Source organism: Marmota marmota, unplaced genomic scaffold (genome assembly GCF_001458135.2).
Source record: "Marmota marmota marmota unplaced genomic scaffold, marMar, whole genome shotgun sequence".
Lineage (NCBI taxonomy): Eukaryota > Metazoa > Chordata > Mammalia > Rodentia > Sciuridae > Marmota > Marmota marmota.
Window position 1 is genome coordinate 39,259,217 of NW_026000037.1, and position 6,183 is coordinate 39,265,399.

Consider the following 6,183-nt stretch of genomic DNA (forward strand, 5'->3'; position numbering starts at 1 on the left):
AGAAAAAAAAAGTGGAAAAAGAGGAGGAGGAGGAGGAGGAGGAGGAGGAAAGAAAAGGGAAGAAGGTGAGGAGAAAGAGGGGGAGGGAGAAAACAAAAAGAATTACCTTGTTTATATTCACATTTTGCTGGCAAATATTTCTAAACAGAATAAATTGATCTTCCATAATTAAATCTTCTTGATTACAAAGGTAGGAAACTGATTATTAAAGGAAGAAAAATAACAGCAACTGTATTGATAGTCAAATCTGATTTAAAAAAACTACCATTATCTTGTAATAAGTATTGCTGGTGTTTCATATTTTAGAAATATAATTCAACTCCTGTATTACTTATAAAAAGTTAATAAAAATTATCTATAAACTTACTTACACATACATATGATCCTTTTAGGACCATCAGAATTTACCTTTCAGCATTAGGAATTCCATCATCCCATTAAGGGGGAGTCTTATAATAAGCTTATTATATAGAGTATATCTTGGAGACTAGTAACATTTGGGTCAACTACATGAATCATTTCAATTCACCAGATTCTCCTTAATAAAAATCTTTAGCATTTCTTAAGCATAAATTGTATTTGCAATTCAATCATTCATTAATTTTCACATAATTTTTTTTCATGCATTTTATTAAATTCCTATCATGTTCCAAGTTCTCTATTACTGATAACTAGGAATTTAGGCAAGATTAAAACAGATTCAGAGTCCTTCTTATGAATATTTTTATTAGGAAATATGTTCCCCAAATTAACCAACTATCTTCAAGCCTCTTCTTTAAAGTCATGTTGAAATTCTAAAGCTGAAATGCATTTTATTGTTTCTAAACTAAGAAACAGTCATTATCAGAATTCTATATACCTCTTATTTTTAAGAACACATTGGACTTTCTAAGTTTTATTATGCTTTTAAGTTAACTACTTTAGATAGTAATGGTCAAGTGTTTAATCGCTATAGTTCGTGAATTCATACCTATTCTGTACCACTTAGTAGCTCTCTGATTTTGATTCCTGACCAAAGTACTCTATCATATTTTATCTGTGAAAGAGAAATGATAATGGTATGTATTTAGCAGGATTGTGGGGATGATTAAATACTTCAATAGATGTAGAATAGTTCCTGAAACATGCTAAGTTCATAGAAGTATTTTTCTTTTATTTTCTGCAGGTTAGTTCATGGAATGAATGACTTCAATAAAGTAAACACACACAAGATGCAAATGAGGACTACTGGCCTTGGTTCAAGATGACCTGAGTTTGAATCTTAGTACTGCCACAGAAGGGTTCTGGCAAGCTGGTCAACAAAGCTTACAATGCAAAGATCCGTCTCAAGTGCCCATTATTTTCTCCTTGCAGATCCTCACTTGGTTTTTGCTATTCTCATAACAAATATAGGAATTGTACTACATGGTTTCTAATACTCTATACACCTCTAAAAGTCTGAAAAACTGTGATTTGATCCTGATGGGTCCATAATTCCAGACTTGGCATAGTTTTTGTCTATGAACCACTTGGTTAGAAAGGCATTTTTTTCAAATGGTACCAGAGCAGTAGACATCACTGCTTTCCCCATTATATTGAAGGAGACTCTTCTGCATAGTTTCTTCTACAAATTAAAACAAGTCAGTAAAAGGCTTTCTTGTTGGTGAAACGAATTTTGGCTTTTAGTCACCCATTCCAAAGGATTGAAAATCATGGACTTGGAACTATTTTGAATAAGGAATAAAATGAAACTGTTCTGGTTTATTAAATAAAATGACTGTGGAATATGCATAGCATTTTTTAAAAGTTTTTAAAAGTGATTTTGTATTTATTACTTTATTTTATCTACCTTATTGATATTTTCTCAAAAGAGTTCTTCACTGGAAACCTAAGAGTCTAGGCTTTCTAATCATTATATAATTGATTTATAAGGAGCAGATCACATACATTTGGGTCACCTCACTTCTCTGTTGTACTTATAAGCATTTAATCTTTTTAAAAAAGTTAGTTGGGAAAATTAAGCAAATAGTCAAGTTACAGTTATATATAGAAAAATGAATTATACACCCAAGCACAGTCTTGAAATTTAGCAGCCTTCATAAGCAGCAGTTATATTTCCATACATAGATTTTTGAATCATTGGCACATCCTACTCAAAAACTATACATTGAAGACTAAATAATAATTTGAAACATTACCATGGTATTTGGATATACAAGCAAACATGGTGAGCTAAAAAGAAATACATTTGCAGAAAGAAAAAAATGTTCAGCTATCTTACATTACCTTAAGATTTTCTCATCAAAACCTCTTAAAATATTGACATATATTGAGGGCACATCAAAAAATTGAAAAATGTTAGTAAGGTTCAATTTAGTAGATGGGTTCTGTCTTGACTGACTATCATTGCCTGAAAAGTTGAACAAATAAATTGTGCAGGTATCCATCATGGTGATGAAGAGAAATACTTAGCAAAAAGAATGGTCAATTCAGGCACTATATACCATGAGTTTTCTATCATATTTTAAAAAATGAAGCAGACGTAAAATTAAGTCCAATCTTTGCTAACAGATACATGAGGAACATCTGCTATGTGCTTTTACCTGTGAAATATTTCATGGGTTAGACATAGCACCTATCTGTGGTGATTTTAATATAGTAGAACTCACACATAAGCATGTGAAATAATTTCCCAAGGTTCATTACTATTATCCTGGCCCAAGACACCATTGTATGCTTGAGCTTCTGCACATCCTTTCTGTTTCTTCTTTTGCCATCCTACAATCCTTTCTCTACATAAAAGTGAATGATCATCCCCTGACTTAAAATTAGCATTACCTTAAATTAGGTAGAGGGAAGTAATAGGAGGGGAGGGGAGAGGATGTGGGGATAGGAAAGATGGTAGAATGAAATAGATATTATTACTTTATGTGTACATGTGACTGCATGACCAATGGGATTCTGCAACATGTACACTCAGAAAAGTGGAAATCATATCCCATCTACGTATGACATGTCAAAGTGCATAAATGCATCCTACTGTCATGTATAACTAATTAAGATGAATAAAAAGTTTAAAAAAATTCCATACTGTTGATGGATGGAGAAAGAGAAAGAGGTAGAGGAGGAACAAGAGAAATCATCTAGCTCATAGTTTCAAATTCCAACACAGTCTGGCCCTGCCTGTCTCTCTTACTTCATCTTCTGACACTTCTCACATTGCTGGAGATGCAGCCATCTTCCCTCAGAACTCATCACGGTGAGTGTAGATGCCTTTATCTGTCATATTCTTTGAATCTGCATTGTCTAGAACAATTGTGAAGCATGTAAGAAGTATTTGTTTAAAATAATGAATGAAGAGTAATATATCCTTCTATTTTGATATGTTAAATTTGCAAAGTGTTTACATACACCAAAAAACAACATATAACAAATAACAAATAACATATAACAAATTCAAAAGTAAGACAGATTTTTAAAAATGAGAAGGGTGGTAGGCATGAGATGGAGTTCACTGGAGTTGAAGGCTTGAGAAAAATAATGTGAATTCCAATAGGTGATCTTGAGGAATGAGGTGTGTATTGTAGAGTCATTGCATTCCCAACAGGAGTAGATAAGGAAGCACCGGTGACTGGGGTGGTCTCTTTGACTAAGAAGCAGAGTATGATGATCTGTGATCTGGAGATGACTGGCTGAGCATGCCTGAGGAGACCACAGAGCAAGAGCATGGCCACACCCAGGTGCTCAAGGCACAGTCTTTTGAGGTCCTCAAGGTGGCCAGCACTTCTGAGTTTTCCCAGCATAGATTTGTTAAGACCAGCTTAATCATGTCAGTGTCACCAAGAAGTGGTCCTAACCCTGAGCCACCATGCTTCAATTTTTTAGATAGGGATGCCCTGTCTTTACCTGGTCTTGGAATTGAAAACGAAACAAAACAAAAAAGTCCTGTGGTTTATACTAAAATGTGTGCCTTTAGGCCAGAATCTTAATAAAGCAAATGAACAGGAGCACAGTGGTCTAGGCCTACATATAAAATATCTGGGGCTCCAAAGGCCCTAATACTTAAAAGTATAATCACTGAACTATTTCATTTTCTTGTTTCTTTAGCCTGATAGGAGGATATCAGGAATTTTCTGAGTCACATATGATATAAAAGTATTTTTTATGAAAGCTGTAATAATAAAACTGCAAACTTTGATTTGGGGTCTTTGCTTAAGTATGAAGTACCTGATGGTGCTTCATGGGGCATTAGTTTGTCTATCTTCTGTGGAGAATAATTGCCTGAACTTAAATGGAAATAAGTGCTTTTCCAATTAAACATACTCTTATGAATAGCATTTTCTTCAGGAATTTGACTATTAAAAGTGGACATTTAAGTGAAGTTAAATTTATCAGGACTGTTAATATACCATAGCATTCACCAGCTGAAGTTTTTTTTTTAATAATACTTTTCTGAATATAATAAAGATACCTATGCACTTAGTTACCAAGTATGCACCATATAAAACTGTGACTGTTTCATATATGAGACAATACTTTAGGAACCTGTCCAAAGTTACAAGTAGTAATGAGTGAGACTTGGTTTTGAATTGCTGTGTAATAAAGAAATCCTGTTAACTGCTATACATACATTAATAGAAAATTTGCAAAGTATATAGAAGAAATAGAATCCCATTATCCATCAATAAAATCATCTTTATATATTTTTCTTTTAGTCTACTAATACACAGGCTGTGGACATGCCCTGAAATCAGTGATAAATGTATCATTTAAATGTTGTAATGTCAGATTGCTTTCCAGAAAGTACAGACTCCAATGTGTGAGTGCCAATCTCATTTACCAGCAGTGAAAGGTAAATCATTCAATGAATAACAAAAATACCACATATTGTTAAAAAACATCACTTTTTAATATCTGCAGTTAGTATGTATAGGCCATGCACACTGAGTTATTTCTTTTATTGCACCTAACAGAGTACTTAGGCATTTGCTAGTTTACTGCTTCACCAAGCTGGACTATTAATATGTCATATTCTTTGAGAGCTTAGAATCTAAAACATTAGGCGCCTGCAAGGTAGGCAGACCTGCGACCTGGAGAACAGGCCCAGTGGCCCGCTGGCGTGGTAGACAGATCACCCCTATTGGAGGAGGGGCCCAGCCAACACCTGCGCGTGCACTGTAGGCAGACCTGCGACCTGGAGAACAGGCCTAGCGACTCACCTGAGCGGTAGACAGACCTCCCCAGTTGGAGGAGCCCAGCCTCCACCCAGTGAGGTAGACAGACCACTTCAACTGGAGGAGGGGCCCTGCCGCCCGCCCGTGCGGTCACCTGACTGAGCTCTTGACAAACATAAGGTTTCCCCAACACCCCCACCTTATCAAACACCTTATGAGAAAAACTGATGGAACTCATCTTGGAAAATCCCACCAACCCTTAAAACCCACCAACCGGTTGACTGGCGTGGCTACCAGTGTGGTTCTGCAGCGGATCAGGCACCTGGTTTACATCTCAGAGAATAAGAGTAGAGAGGCCACAGGTAGAAGCTCAAGTCCTCTCACACTGACTACTACCACCATCCTGAACCCAGAGACTCAAGCTAGGAATAGACAACACCACCAACTGGAAGAAATGAAAACAGAGTTCTGAGAGACATTTTTTTTTCTTTCTTTTTCTCTCTTCTCTCTCTTTTCAGCCATTCACCCAGTCTAATCTACCCTTCCCCCTCGGGTCTTTGCAACCTCAACATATGTGAAACCAAAAATTGTACACGAAAAAGATCTTTAACAACTGAATCACCAGAATAATATACTATAGAGGAATTGCATATGCCCCACCTCCCTTCCCCCTTTTTATTCCTTTTCTTTTTTCTCGTATTTTCTTTTTTGTGCTCTCTTTTTCTCTTCCTTTCCTTGTTATCTATTTTCCTCCCTCTTACACCCTCTATCCCACTTGCAACCCCCTAAATTATACTATTCATAAGTAGGGTAATCTTATAAATACAGATAGGAATTTGAATCTATACATTCTTCCATAAATTACCCATCTATTGGTTAGAGCTCTCCAAAGTTACTAAGTTAGATTGACCCCATACCCTCACTCCTTTCCCCATAAACATAACATCCTACACCTGAAATCCAGTTTTCTTCAAGCTACCAGAAATGGTATGTCTTTCATGAAACTAATGACTGTATTTGTAAATGATAA

At 35.7% G+C, this 6,183-nt stretch overlaps 1 long non-coding RNA gene across 1 annotated transcript in view; it reads left to right on the plus strand.

Moving 5' to 3' along the window:
* The window catches only part of LOC125619463, a 32,737-nt gene extending 30,949 nt beyond the window's left edge, over positions 1 to 1,788 (plus strand). Inside the window, exon 3 of the long non-coding RNA XR_007351024.1 lies at positions 1,166 to 1,788. This is a non-coding gene — a long non-coding RNA (uncharacterized LOC125619463). The remainder of the gene's footprint in view (positions 1 to 1,165) is intronic.
* Positions 1,789 to 6,183: the final 4,395 nt, after the last annotated feature.